The sequence below is a fragment of the Nycticebus coucang genome, chromosome 16, assembly GCF_027406575.1.
Source record: "Nycticebus coucang isolate mNycCou1 chromosome 16, mNycCou1.pri, whole genome shotgun sequence".
NCBI lineage: Eukaryota > Metazoa > Chordata > Mammalia > Primates > Lorisidae > Nycticebus > Nycticebus coucang.
Genome location: NC_069795.1, coordinates 48,771,525 through 48,787,664, shown reverse-complemented (window position 1 = coordinate 48,787,664; position 16,140 = coordinate 48,771,525). Strand labels below are relative to the sequence as shown.

The 16,140-nt window shown below is 40.1% G+C and overlaps 1 protein-coding gene across 6 annotated transcripts in view; it reads right to left on the bottom strand.

Annotated features, from left to right (window-relative positions):
* The window catches only part of CMSS1 (cms1 ribosomal small subunit homolog), a 359,212-nt gene that overhangs the window by 45,955 nt on the left and 297,117 nt on the right, over positions 1–16,140 (bottom strand). The window contains exon 1 of one of the 6 annotated variants that reach the window (XM_053564702.1): positions 14,314–14,440. The exons of the other annotated variants lie outside the window; for them this stretch is intronic. The gene's annotated coding sequence lies outside the window, so the exon portion shown is untranslated. Of the gene's footprint in view, positions 1–14,313; positions 14,441–16,140 lie in introns of those variants that run through there. 6 annotated transcript variants of the gene reach the window in all.

Genomic DNA, 16,140 nt, shown 5'->3' with positions numbered 1-16,140 from the left:
CAGGGTGGGAGAAAGCTGAGATGTAAGTCCAATGAAGTCAATGAACAGAGAGACTAAAATAAGACTTGATTTATCAATATTATACCACAATTAGATGGGGTCACCATTTTTAAACTCTCCTTTTACTCTTCTCTCTAATATAAAAATAATATATACTGGCCAGGCCTGGTGGCTCACGTCTGTAATCCTAGCACTCTGGGTGAGTAGATTGCCTGAGTTCAGGAGTTCAAGACCAGTCTGAGCAAGAATGAAACCTTGTCTCAACTAAAAATAGAAAAACTAGCTGGGCATTGTGGTGGGTGCCTATAGTTCCAGCTACTTGGGAGGCTGAGGCATGAAGATTGCTCAAACTCAGGAGTTTGAGGTTTGTGTGAGCTATGATGCCAGGGCACTCTACCCAGGATGACAGAGTGAGACTTTGCCTCAAAACACACACACACACACACACACACACACACACACACACACACAGACACACACACACACACTCTCTCTCTTTCTCTCTCTCTGTGGAGATTTCAAAAAATGTAGAAAAGCAAAAAAAAAAAAAAATTGGTCTTACTATAAAAGACATCCATATTATAATTTTTATATGTTTACTTCCACATTCTGTCCTGTCTCTGTGTGTATATGAGCATATCTATGTATTTACATATATATACATAACTTTACATATTTGGAATTATAGCTCATATACAAGTACTTTATCCTTTAATACTGTGTAAGCATTTCCCCATATCATTAGTCTTAAAAAACATTTTTAATGGCTATATAACAAATCATTGTTTGTCAATACTATGTTTACTTGCTCTTCTTTTATAACTTAGATTATTTCCAAAATTTGTCTTTGTAAATATAGTATATAGACATCTTTATCTATAACATTTAATGCATTTCTGTTTAGAACAGATTTCCAGAAGGGAAACCGCTTTGTAAAAAGGCATGCATGTTTTTAAAGGGTCTTAACAACTTCTACACTGTTTTTCAGAAGGTTTGGGGTCAATTTATAAGTCATCTGCATAAAAATCCTTGTTTTATCATGCCCCAGAGAACACTGGATATTATCTTTTTAACATTGTTCACAGACAAAAATAACATTTTAATTTGCATTTATTGGATCATAAGTGACTAAATATATTACTCTGCTAGCTATGTATATTTCTTATATAAACAGAATGAGATGAACATATAATATGAATCTTAATAGTTAAAAACAGAATGTTCTTAACCTTTGTTAATTTTTCAAAGAGAGTTTTAATGTTTCCCTTTTTAATTTGTATGGCTCTTTTAACATCAAGGTTAAAAAAGTCGCTTTTATCTTTTAATTTTTAAAGTTACTTTTAATTTTATTTATTTATTTACTTTATTTGTTTTTTTTTTTTGAGACAGAGTCTCATTATGTCACCCTCGGTAGAGTGCTGTGGCATCACAGCTCACAGCAACCTCAAACTCTTGGGCTTAAGCAATTCTTTTGCCCTAGCTTCCCAAGCAGCTGGGACTACAAGTGCCCAATACAATGCCTGCTATTTTTTTGTTGCAGTTGTCATTGTTGTTTAGGAGGCCTGGGCCAGGTTCGAACATGCCAGCCTGGGTGTATGTGGCTGGGGCCCTACCCACTGAGCTATGGGCGCCGCCTAAAGTTACTTTTTATTTACACATGTTTTTAATTGTAATGAGATCATATGTATCATATTTTCATTGCAATTATGTTTAGAAATGTTCTCCTCATCCAAAAGTAGATACTTTTATCAGTTTTTTAGGGCTTAATAATTTTTAAAAATTTAAGAAATCCATATGGAGTAGATTTTGTTGTATAGTATAAATGTGAAGTGGAAGCTATAACTATATTATTTTTTCAAATATTTAATCAATTGTCCCAACATTTTGCCAAACGATTCCTCTCTTCCTGTCTTGTAATGTACTTTCATTTAATTAAAACACAAATTATACATATGCTAAGCGACCATATAGTTCCATTGATCTGCCTATGACTTTTCTATAGGTACCACACTTCCATGTTACTGAAGCTTTCTTTTTTATTTTCCTAAGTGGGTATCACAGTGGGCTACAAGGAGGAGCAAGGAAAGGAAAGCAAGATTCAGGCCAAAATCTCCAAGAGAACTGGGAAAGAGCTGAGGACAAATGGGGGTCAGTAGTGATATAGGGAGGCTGATTAAGCTAAGTTAGGCACAAAGCTGTTTCCCTCCAGAATGTCCTGGTTTATATCATACCTCTACCACTCAATAGTTGTTTGGTTTGGGGCAAGTTGGTTCATCTTTCTGTGCCTTGGTTTCCTCAATATGTAACATGAGGTTGTTGAGAGAATGAAATGAATTAGGGTAACACAGAATAGTATATGGTCCATGAGAAATATCATTATTTTCTACTTCCATCATGCCACTGAAATTACTCTCGCTAAGGACACCAATGACACTTTAACTGTCAAATCAGTATAGCACAGGGATTAAAATTATAGGCTCTCTAGAATCAGGTTGCCTAGATTGTAAGCCTACCTCTGCCAGTTATAGGCTGTATGACCTTGGAAACATCACTTGCCTTTTTTTTTTTTTTTGTACCTTAGTTCTCTTATCTATAAAATGGGGATATTAACAGTATCTACCTCATAGGGTTGTTACATGGAGTTCTGACATAAAGCCTGGAATACAAGTAAATTCTTACAAGATGGTCATCATAGTCATCACCTCACTTGATTGCCCCAGGGTGTTTGACACTCTCTCCTCCTTTGTTTTCCGGAACACTAGGGTTTGGTTTTCAACCCATCACTTGATGTGCTTTCTTCTCTCACCCACACATTACAATGCTGGCATCTTCCGTGATGTTCTCTCCACCACCCCATTCTTTGGTGACTATCTACTTTCTTGGTGTCCCTTTTTCTAAGCCAGGAGGTAATGATATTTTTAAATATTAAAGAATTAGTATGTACTTTATGCTTGCTGGCTGTATGATCTCTATCACTACCCAGTGTAAAATATGTAAATAATTACTAAAATGTAAATGAGTGGGTGTGGCCATATCACCAAGAGACCTTGTATACAAAACCAGCCAGCCAGCCCACAGGCCACAGTTTGCCAGCTCCTCGGGGAGGCAGTGGTTATACCTCAGGTACTCCTTAATTAGAATCCTCATCACACTATATCTGTCCTCTCTATTGAACTGTGGGCTACCTGAGGGCAGGATATCCTTACATCTGTGTATGTTCCGCAGGGAGCACAGAACCTAGCAGACAGATTTGACAAACATCTGCCGAAACACTGAAGGAGATGACCACATGAGTCTTAAAAGTCTGTTGCGCTGTAGGGAAGAAATGTGCCCTGAAGTAGCTACCAAAACAAACTTACAGAGAAGACCTCATGGCTTGTACAGTGCACGGAAACATCCAGGAGAACTAATCTTTTTTCCCCAAATGTGAGAGGGAAATTCAGATTCAGGAAATTCACAATTTCAAGGACCAAGTAATACTGCAGACATCAAAATAGAGCTATCCAGCATGATCTATAAAACAGGACACACTTTATGGGAGCTGAGGACCAGCTGTTTCCCCATTTCTGTTTTAAGAGGGGAAACAGGCTATAGGGCTCAGGGGTATATGTTAAGCATATGGAGAAAATATATTTGCTTAAAGAAGTGTGATGTGGAGCTGGCAAAAGGCTTGGTTTGTAAGAGATAATGTCCTGGTGGGTGAAATTAAGAGGATAAGAAGAATATACACAGAGTCATTTCAGCACTGCGATTAATGAAAAAGGAAACAGTAATAAACACTCAAGGGAAAAAAAGAAAAGTAAAGTTGAAGCTGAAAAGAACTGAATATGCTCTAGGGAAGCCACTAGCTATAAGAACCAAGTATCACTTGTAGGAATAATGACTTTAGTAAAATGAATTTTAGATAAAGATGACACCAGTTGAGGGAAAAATATGGAAACTGAAATCTCAGTCAAAAGAGACACTGTGAGTATTGAGTTTGAGTTTTTCTACAGTGTAAAGGATCTTCATAGAGCTAACAATACCTGAAAAATATATTAAAGGCTCTAGGAGAAAATTTTAGACTTCTGGAATATATTTAGAAATAGGCAATAAATAAAGCATGTTTAAATTTTTCCTTTTAATTTTCAAGTCCGAACTTAAAAAGCAGTAATATCTTTAGTATTAAACATTTACTGGACTTCTCATGAGATTACTCATTTTGTGGGACTCAACATATTCTCTCAAGTGGCAATTATTGGAGTGTACTCTTTAGAACTTCTTAAAATCAAAAAATCATTATTGCTGTGAAAAAAGGACCTGAAATTTTCTTTAAAAGAATAATTAATGTTGGTTTCCTTTAACCTTCTGCTTCCCTTTCCTAGGAATTATGGAAGGATTCAGCCTGTGGCCACATGGACATGAACTCATTCATCCTTCAAATATTTAACGAGCACCTGCTATGTACTGTGCTGAGCCCTGAGGAAGCAAAATGAATAAGATGTGGCCCTTGGGCTGAGACAGTGACAATGTAGTGGGAAAGGTAGACATTGAAATGCAGTGTGACACTACAGTGATGAGAACAGATAGGCGGTGGTCAGGGGCTTGGGTGGGGAAAGAAAGGGCTATAAAGGGAAGCAGCAGGGAGTTACGTCAGGTGATGGAAGTGTCTGTGGTGCTCACACAGATCCAGATGTGTATGAAAATTCTTAGACCTTTTGTAATGTCAAAAGAAAAAAAGTCAATGTTACTGTTTGATAATTTAAAAATTAAAATAAAAAATACAGTGTAGCAGATGCCCATCAACAGGAGAGCACAGGGACAATGGCGTCTTCATACACTAGAACACTGCTGGGCAATAAAAGGAACAGACTCCTGATAAATGTAATAGCATGGATGAGATGTGACGAGTGAAAGCAGCAGACATAAAGGCCTGTCCTCTGTGATTTCATTTACAGGAACTTCTAGGGTAGGCAACATTAACATACAGTGACAGAAATCAGGTCAGTTTTTGCTTCTGTCGGGGGAGTGAAAGCATCAGGATTGACTGGGAGGAGATCTTAGGGAATTTTCAAGCCTGATGGAAATGTTTTAGGTTTCTTTTTTTAAGAGAGAGTCTTACTTTGTCACCCTCAGTAGAGTGCCATGGCATCATAGCTCACAGCAACCTCAAACTCTTGGGCTTAAGTGATTCTCTTGCCTCAGCTTCCTGAGTAGCTGGGACCACAGGCGCCCACCACAATGCCCAGCTATTTTTAGAGACAGGGTCTCGCTCTTGCTCAGGCTGGTCTCAAATCCGTGAGCTCAAGCAGTCCACCCGCCTCAGCCTCCCAGAGTGCTAGGATTACAGGTGTGAGCTACCACGCCCGGCCAATGTTCTAGATTTTGTGCAAAAATGACTAAACAATGCCTTTAAGATCTGAATATTTTAAGAAATAATTCTACCTCAATTATAAAAATGTACATTTATCTGTCAGCTTGTATTTGACAGCATAGAATTTCTCCCATCCAAGTACTAACCAGGCCTGACCCTGCTTAGCTTCCGAGATCAGATGAGATCAGGTACGTTCAGGGTGGCATGTCCATAGACCATAGAATTTCTATGTTAAAAGTTGTACAAACAACCTCTGTTTGATATGTTATCATTTTATTTTTTAAGATCAATTGGAATTTCTTTTGGTTTCTTAGTGAAATCAATATAAATATCCAATAATAAATCTTAGGACAAAAATAATGAAAATGCAATGTGCAGAGTATGCAGTGGCAGGGGACAGGAAAGGCAGAACTGTGCCTTCTGTCGGGCTGAGGATCTGCTGCCGCAAATGATGGAAGGTGTCCAGAGAGAGAGGTGAGTCTCATGTGGATGCTGAAGAGCGGAAGTTCAATGCATGGAGCAGGAAAAGAAGAGCATTCATAATCACATGATGTGAGAGGTGAGAAGGGCTGGCATGGTGCCAAGATCTTTTATCTGAATAGTTTAATCCTCATGGTTATTCTCCATTTTTCAGAACCAGGGCTTGGCAAGGCGCCGGGTCTGGCCCACTTTCCCTCATGTAGGTGGGCGAGCATTCCCACGGGGAGGGCTCCGGGGCTCACTCTGGTCTCCCAGGTGTGCTGCCTTCTACTTGCCACACTGTGGAGACTGGCCTAGATGGCGGTGCTGACGGACCTAAGGACTTTGACTTGACTAGAATCTACTTTGAGAAGACAACTTGACTCTGAGAAGATGGGATCATTTGGGATGTAGTTACCAGCTTTTCCACCCCCCTTCCTTCCTTTACCTGATAGCAGAACTATTTCCAATAAGATCATTAGGTAATGGTGGCTAAGCAGTGATCACCAGGGGCCATCTCCACACCCTCCCCACACCCACTCCACAAACACTTCCCCCACCAAGAAGTTCCAGTTTTGGTATTGGGTCAGCAATGAGATGATGGTCCTGTAAGTTTCTACATGGGAGATGGGATATTGTTGGGGTCCTCAAATCAAAATGGGAGTGTATATGGAATTGGGGGGGGGCCCTTATTAGTGAATTTTTTGCAGGCATCATTGCCAACTCTCCCAGAGGATACTGAGGCAAGTAGGCAAACAGGATTTGCTGGCCAGCTATTTTTCAGGTCTTGGTGATGAACTAGATTTTCTGGTCCCTGGATCAGCTAAGGTACAGAACCCGATCAGGTCTGAAGTTTGGGAAGTTTTGATCCTCAAAGAGAGGACTTTGCATCCATGGTGCTTAAGGATTTTGGTTTTCAGTTAGCTGCAGGAAGGTTCTCAGAAGAGCCCAGGCCCTCTTCTCAGAATAGAAACTTCCTAGGAAAGTCCCTTCAACTGGACTGAGATGAAAGAGGATTAGCCAAGGGCCTGGCAATGGAGAATTTCCTTAATTGATAATGGCTTTAAGATAATCACAACAAAGCTGCACAGAGCTCTGTAATGTTCAGAGTGTGTTCACATTCCCTAGCTAAAAATGACCTTGAGCCCCACAAATACGCGGGAGGCCAGTGATCCACAGATTTGGAAAACTCGCACAGTGTGCTGCCTGCCTTCTTTCCTTAGTCGCCTCCCTATTTCGCTGCTCAAATTTCTTTCATTTTTTTTTCTTCAATATCTAGTTACTAGTGATCTTATTCTCTGTAGAAAATATTTAAGGCAGCTTGTGAGGTTACAAAAAATAAGTATAAATTAAGAGTGGGAGTGAATACTGAAGAAAAAGTACTGGATGTGAAATCAATCCAAGAGTTATGATAAAGATATTATAATGACTTGTATATTTGCCATTGATGGAGTACAATTTGGTTCTAAGTTTATAGGAGCCAATGTGATTGCTATTCATAGTACCTATAGGCTAAAGCAATAGCTGCAATAACAAAACAGTTAGTTACTCAGAAGTACAACTATTTTAGGGTCCTAATAATCATAATTCAAGTTACAATGCATAGTAACTTCCTATGATTATGTAACAGCTCTGAACTAGGCCTTCAAAGGTGATTTTGATTTTCACACTGTCATTCCAGTGTATAAGAGAATTTACCATGTTGTGTTTTTAAAAAGTCAAAAAGAATATTATTTCCCTGAACTAATAAAGAAAAATTTATTTATAGAAATCAAAATATCTGAGACCCCAAAGAACTCACCAGTCATGGAAACAGTCCCAGTACTTAGGAAGATGGGCAAGGTGATTATTTCCATACTTCCTACAGGAAAAGCCCACCCACCATTGCACAGGAATAAATAGATCTTTGTAGAGCTGCTTCATCTTATTTTATAAATTGTTTTAACCGTGTGATTAGGACTTGGTGGCAAATGTGAACATGGCCCCTTACATCACAAGTTCCTTATGATGACTATTTTTAACACAGAAAAGCATTATTCCTGTGTGGCATTTTCTACGTTGCACCTCTTGCTGTATTCAAGCCCTGGGGCCAGAGTTTATTTCTATTGGCTAGTTTATGCTTTGCTCACTCAAGTCCTCAGTTCCCCTTATTTTTATGGACACAGAATTTTTCCGTTTTATAATTTACGCATATAGAAAATACATCCAAATTGATGCCCCTTTCACCCACAGAAGAGTCTGGGGCCACCTGACTAATCAACACGACAAACCTGGAAATAGAAAAAGCAATCTAGGGCGGCGCCTGTGGCTCAGGTGGTAAGGCGCTGGCCCCATATACCGAGGGTGACGGGTTCAAACCCGGCCCTGGCCAAACTGCAACCAAAAAAAAAAAAAAAAAAAAAAAATAGCCGGGCGTTGTGGTGGGCGCCTGTAGTCCCAGCTTCTTGGAAGGCTGAGGCAGGAGAATCGCTTGGGCCCAGGAATTGGAGGTTGCTGTGAGCTGTGTGAGGCCACGGCACTCTACCAGGGTAATAAAGCTAGACTCTGTCTCTACAAAAAAAAAAAAAAAAAGAAAAAGCAATCTAGTTGAAAGGGAGAGACAAGCGAAAACTTCTAAGCCAGCACACCACTAAGATGCTATGTCATATGAAATGAATTCTCTGAGGTCAGCGGTTAGAGTCAGGTTACAGCCTAAACATAAGTCTGCCTGCTAATTACTCGGTCCATTACAACATTTATTTCATTGAGAGATGCTCAGCTATGACTTCCTAGGGTGGGCCTGGGGCAGATGAAAGGAGCAGACAGCTGGAGAAACAGCAACCCCTTTCTCCTGCAGACAGAGGTGTCTCTCAGGCCTCTAACTGAAATGATTATTTCCCCCTTCTCTAAGTCAGGGATCAGAGGTGTCATGCTCCTTCCTTTCCAGTGACTGGTTTGCTGCAGGCTCCAGATCACAGAGGCAGCCAGGAAGGTCAGCATCCCCAGCTGTGTTCGAGGTCACTAGACCGGCCCGAGCTCTTCAGCCTCTTGCTTTTTCCTCGTCATTCTCATTTCTGCCTCCAATCTATTCACTGTGAAAGAAAAGAAGGGAAAGACTGATGCCTGTGGCTGAAGTGGAGTTTAATGGCCAGAAACTAGACTTGTCACATATAATCAAATCATCATTGCACTAGTGACAGAGTTAAGACAGTTGTAAAAACAGCTGCTATTTCAGCTTCTAATTTTCAAGTTATTATTGGGGCTGAAGTCTCTCGCACCTCAGAGTTTTTATTTTGGAAAATCTCCAAAGCACACTTTTAGCCACATTTGAGTAACTGAAACACGAAAAAAATAGTAATGTTTTCGGCCACATTAAACTCTAACCAGATGCTCTCTTTCTTGACTATTAGCAAAGTTTATTTAACAAAAAGTTTAATATGAAAATGTACATGACCTGATTTTGATGTTATAGTAAAGCGGGGCCTTTGGAGAGGGGACATGGATTTGTCTGCTGCACAGCCATTATTTATTCTCATTCCAAGGCTTCTTACATGATGACACTATTTCCTCATAATGCCCTCATGAGATGCCAAGTGACATGTCTCCTCTTCTAAACTGCATCACGTCCGTCTCTATCCATCGTTAAATATTGTTTTGTTCTCCACTAGTTGCCATCTCCACACATTCATCTATCACAAGATTCATAAAGGAATCTAATCCCAATCCCCACAGTACTCCTTGGGCATGTCTGTTGTCATTTAATTTCAATGATAACTTCTTATTCATACAATTTTTCCAACTCAGGAGGGTAAGCTTAGCTTATGATATCTACTCTGCTGGATCAGAGATCACTAGGACTAACCAGATGCTCTTTAAAAACTTGTATGTACACATAACCTTTCATTCTAGCAGAGACTCATTTTATTCACCCTTGTGCTGTATCCACCATAGACTGAAAATATAAAGCTTTAAGGGCCCTGGAAACTCCCTGGTATACACCATCTCCAGAGAGGTCAAGAAGATCCCACTTTCTCTCTACCACTGGAAGTCAAAGTGAAATCAATTTAATAAACATTTATTAAATACCTTCTATATATCAGGAACAAAGCTGAAGAACAGAGGGAAGTTGGCGTGAATTTAACCAACCTGCAAAGTGGAAACAACACCAGGTTTAGGATGCCTGTGTACAGTGTTAGGGTCAAGCAGGACCTACCTGAATGGCTTACCTGAAAGACAGTGCTTTTGGCAATTCTTTTTCTGTTAACCACCAGGTAAAGAGGGAAACACTTTGAGCATTTAGAGGAAAAGCAGTACGAAGAAAAATTAAAGACAGCCTGCCTATAGTCCATGTGTTCCCAGGTCACCATCCTTGGAAAACCCCCAGAACAAAACTGGCAATGCCTTTATCAGGCAGTGTTTGGTCCCCTAGCAACCACTTCAACCCCTTCCATTCTCCCCAGGAGAGCCAAAGAGATTTTTTAAGTTGTTGTTGCTTTTTTTTGAGACAGGATCTCAATTCTGTCACCCAGGCTACAGTGCATTAGTGTCATCATAGCTTACGGCAACCTCAAGCTCCTGGGCTCAAGCGATCCTCCTGCCTTAGCCTCCCGAGTAGCTGGGACCATAGGTCCACACCAACAAGCCTGGCTAATATTTTTCTATTTTTTGGTAGAGATGTGGTCTCACTCTTGGCTTAGGCTGGTCTCTAAATCCTGAGCTCAAGTGATCCTCCTGCTTCTGTCTCCCAGAGTGTTAGGATTATGGGCATGAGCCACTGTGTCAGCCCAAAAAGATCTTTTTAATGTAACAGGGTCATGTACCGAAGTTGAAAGTCCTTAGCAATTTGCTTTCATACTTAAAATAACACCCACTGCCCCTAGTATGCAAGGCAAGGCTCCCCATGAGTAGGCTTCTACCTCCCCTTTCAACCTCCCACGGCCCTCCTCCTTGGCCCACACACCCCACCACGCTGACCTCTTAGTGCCCAAAACACATCAACTCCTTCTTGCCTCAGAGGTCTCATGCTTATTGTTCTCAGAACTGAACTGCCCTTTCTCGTCTTGTTCCTTCATATCACTCAGGTTTTGGTCTAAATATTGCCTTTTCAGAGAGGTCTCTGACATCTGAAGTTCCCCGTTCTGTCATGATGTCCTTTCTATTATAGCACTATTCCAAATTGCAGTTATCTGATTTATTTGTTACCTTGTTTTTATCTGATCCTTCCCACAAACTTTAAATTCTAAGATGGTAGGGGTCATTAACATATAGTTTTAAAATATTATTATCTTTAGTGCTCAGGATAGTGCCTGGATATAGCAGACATTCAATAAATAATTATTGAATAAAACTGCAAATAATAAATTAATAATAATTATAATAATAATAAATAATAATTATTTTTTTTTTGTTGCTGTTGTAGTTGTCGTTGTTGGTTAGCAGGCCTGGGCCAGGTTCAAACCTTCCAGCTCTGGTGAATGTGGCTGGCGCCCTAACCACTGAGCTATGGGTGCTGAGTCTAAAAAATAGGTGCATCTTTTATCTTATGCTTTTACTACCATAAATTATAATATTAGGATAAATCTGGTGTCTATTAGAGGTTTTTCATGTGTTGCTTTTAACCAGGACCTCCTTGACTGCACTTGAGAGGCTAAGAGAATGAAGATCTGACTTATGGCTGCAGGTATAATGGATACTGGAGACTCAAAAGGAGTGAGGGTAGAAGGGAATGAAGGATGAAAAATTACCCATGTGTTACAATGTACACTATTTGGGTACACTAGGCCCTTATACATACATGTGGTGCATGTCCCATCAATGGAAATGAGGTCAACTTAAGGAGGTACACTAAAAGCCCAGACTTCACTGTTACATAATACGTAATATGTAATGGAATTCAATTTGTATCCCCTAAGTCTATTAAACTAATTTAATTCTTTTTTCTTTCTTTTTTTTTTTTTGAGACAGTATCACCCTGGGTACAGTGGGTGACATCACAGCTTATATAGCAACCTCAAACTCTTGGGCTTAAGCAATTCTCTTGCCTCAGCTTCCCAGTAGCTGGGACAACAGGTGCCTGCCACAGTGCTCAGTTATTTTTTTTTTGTTGCTGTTGTAGTTGTCATTGTTGGTTAGCAGGCCTGGGCCAGGTTCAAACCTTCCAGCTCTGGTGAATGTGGCTGGTGCCCTAACCACTGAGCTATGGGTGCTGAGCCTAAAAAAAAAAAAAAAAAAAAATTCTTTGCTAGGATTATAGTTCCGCTCGGCACCTAGTTTATATGCATGAGGTTCTCCTTCCTTATATAATTCTTCTCTTTGCACAACCCCCATTCCCTAGCCTGACTGCTGCCTGGGCTCAGGCCCTAACCCAGGCAGCTCACCTGGACTCGTGCTGCAGCGGCATGCCCATATTCTTCCTCAGTGTTGGAATACTCCTCTTGTAAAGTATGCTACTGGTACCCTTGCTGGGGGCAGCCTCACCCATTCCTCATCCCCTCCCTCAGGCTAGGCTCTGAAGTCCCAGCATCTTTTATCAGTAAAACCAGAGAGGTGACACCAGAGATTCCCTAGAGCATAGTGCTAACCTTGCTTGAATCTAAGGATCCCTTTGGGGAAGCTATGACACGTGTGGATTCTTTCAGGATTTACATGAAATACAGGAGTATTTACGTTAAAACTAGGCCATACAACTTTCACGAGTAAAACGCAAGGCTAGAATTAGATGAACTCTGCTTTCCTTTTCAAGTGAAACATTCCAGAGTACTAGAAAGAGGTATTCTGGTTCCAAACCTTGCAGATTTCCCATTGTACCTCCCTGACTGAAACTTATTGCTAAAATGTCTCTGATGGCTCTCCGAGGTCTACAGAGTATTGTTATAACTTCTAGCATCATAGCAGTCAAGGCCCTTAATAATGTGAGCCCAAGGAAAGATTCCACTTTGCCTAGTACAAAGCTGGCTGCCAGAGCCCTGTCCCTGAGGCACAGGGGCAGCTGCCATGCCTGAAACCATCACGCACTTTCCTGCCAGGGGGCCTGGATTCACCCCGTGTCCTCTGCCTGGAATGCCCTCCTTTCTACTCTTCCCCTGGCAGAAACATATCACTGTTCCTCCAAGGTGTCCATTTCAAGTACTTGCACCTTCACCCCATTCCATGAAGACTCCCCGACCTTCACCTCAGGGAGACTCAGAAGGCCTTTCATGTAGCCCAATATTAAATGGCTCCACCCATTAAAATTAGACTTTTAATGCCTGCTTCTCCTGCTAGACTATGAATTCTTGAGAGGCAGAGACAGGACAACATTTTATTTTGTCTTTACAGAAGCAAGGCCTAGCATAATGCACAGCATATTGTGGGTATTTGGCAAATACCTATGAATTCAAAATTTTGCTTATGGATGTGCACACCTGTCCTTTAAGCCATCTGAGACAACAGTTAATAAGGCAGGATATAAGCAGAAAAATTAAAGATGTTCTCGGCTGATGCAATACTTCTTTATAAGATGTGTGATTAACAAGGAAAACAAGACGAGGATGAAATAATACAGTAGTCTTCATAGTCGACCACCTTCCTACACTGACCACCTCCTTAAGGTGACCTCATTTCCACTGACTGGACATGCATCACATGTATGTACTAGGGCCTAGTTCCTTAGGTCAACCACCTCTGTATGTTGAGCAGTTTGTTATAGTCCCTTGGATGGTCAACTTACAGAGGTGCTACTGTATTTTTAAAGAGAAGGAGGGCTGAGAGGGCAGAAAGACTTCTAAATCATGTATTTTTCAGTTCACAAAAACTTTCCAGCCAAGGAGAAAACGCTAGTCCGGTTTGAGCTGTTGCTGGAATTATTCCTTCCCTCTTTCTTCTTTAGTTTTCAGAGAACCAGTGTTCGTTTGGAAAAGTAATATAGAGACACAGTGAAGAGAACTATGCAGTGATAGGTATCAACAAGGCTATTGAGCGATGATAGCTATGCCAAGAGAAAAACATTACCTAACAACATCAAAATAGGACACTTGAGGAATGTCTTAGAGAGAAAACAGCTGTCACCTGGTATTCTGGCATTCTTGAAGAATATGAAGAAATAGGCCCGGGAAACTGCAGATTATTTGCAACAACAAATTTGCAGAGATCAAGAACATGTTTTCCCCATTTTTAAAAAAGTTAACCTGTTAGTATCATTTCACTTTAGAAAACTATAGAGCTCTAAAATATGGATTAATATAATACCAAAGTACTGCCTACAGATAGGTTTCAAAGAAAGAGAGAGATTCTTCTTATTATACTAGCTTCTACATAGACCTATTTACTTGGAGATACTTTTATTTTTTTTGTAGATTACCTTTTTATTTTTATATATAAATTATTGATCTCACCCTTAGGAAACATCAAGGAAAGCATAATATGTAAAGTTTAAATCTGTCAATTTTACTGTTGGTAAAATATCTATTAGGACAGAAGTTTAAATCCCTGGAATTTAAAGATAAGTGATAGATTTCATATGCGTCATTTTCTTATTTCTTTACCTTCTAGTTTCCTGAGATGCTGTTCTGAGGCTGCTGTACTCTGGGTTCGCTATGCTTGTTACTTGGTGAGAGGTCTGTGATGCTTCTTCCCTTCAATACACACGCATAGTGCACTGATGGCCGCTAGCTAGGGCTGGGCTCTGAAGTGGGAAGGTGTATCTGCCCTCCAGGAACTTCCTGCCAGTGGGGGAGAGGAGTACGTGCCTGGCAGCTGTAATAATGTGGGACTGAGGGTAAAGTGCAGTTAATCTCTGGGTGCCTTGGGGGCTCTAGGGAGGTCACACAATCCACGTGGGGTAGAGGGGGGAGGTGGCAAGAATGGGATCTGAGGCAAAAATAAGCAAGCATGCCCAGTCCCGTGATTCAGCTCTGCTACCAAGAACCCACTTTTATTTTTACAATTCATAGAAACAAAAAATGGACAAATTAATTGAAGCCTCAACATGTTTTCCAGAACTAGCACCGTATATCTCTCTCAACACTTTGCAGACATCTGTGGTATTAACTATTTGTAATCATCTAGCAAAAGGCACATTGATTCCTGGATCAATCTGAAGTTGTCAATATGTAGACTCACAGAATATTAGTGCGAAAATGGAACTAAGATATTATCTTTTTCAGCATAAAACCTTCACAGAGGAGGAAACTGTTACCCTCAGAGAGTCCAAAGAAAAAAAGTATTTTTCTTAATATTTCCTTTTGGGGGGGCCTAATGTGACCCTATATGAGGACACCCCCCCCACAGTCAAAAACACAAAGGACCTAGGTAGCCCCATCCTCAAAATTCAAGCCAAAAGACCCTAACCCACCAACCCCTCTAGGCAGACTGTGGAATTTGCCCACCCCTAAGGCCCCATATAAGGGGTCTCTAACTATCTCCCTCTCCAGCACAGATGCCATCATTGCCCTGCCCTGTGGATCACAGTCACTTCTCAAGCCTGACCCCAGATACTTCTGCCCCCCGTCTCATCTCTGGGCACCTTCACTTCCTTTCTTGGTTGCTTGGTTAGCTGTGAGTTGGAGAGATTGTGTCATCTTTAGGGAATCCATTCTGGTTATGTAACATGGACTTACAATTCCTTCAGAATTCTGGAAGATCTCTACCAGTCAGCCCAACGTACTCCCCCATCTCCTTTCCATAGAAATACCCATTTTCAGAAGATATTGTGATAGGAAGGCCACAGAAAGGGGAAAAATTTTGAAATTTAATTGAAGAACTAGGATTAGTTCCATGGGCCCAAGGAATCTTAAACTGAGATGGAATTTTACAAAAATTGTATTTTGGGATACACACAAGTAGAGAGAATTGTGTCCATCCTTGAATAGAGGCTCACTGGATATTGTGCAACTGAAAAATGAAGAACTATTAAAATAATAAATGGCTTATTGTCTTATAAATTTAATTATATTTCAAAGTCCATGTCACCAATATAATTTTAAGTGAAAAGCTGTACTCCTTCAACTTTTTCAAAGCTGACTGGTCACAGGATGAAAGTTTAATTTACGCCCACTACATATCTCAGAATCTCTTAAATGTGCCATGTGAAAGGGGAAAAGTTTGATATATATCTGATTTTATAGAAAAACATATAACATTATATCTATTAGATAATTATTGCTATAATTATAATTATCTTATTGCTAAAATTTTCCAATAGATATAATACAAGCTATGCATGCTATGTTAAAGTTTTTGTAGCCATAATAAATAGTAAAAAGAAATGTTAAAAGGAATTTTTAAAAATTATATATAGAACATGTTATTGTTCTAACCCTTTTTGAGTGTATAATTCAGTGGCATTAAATACAATTATATTGGTATTGCAA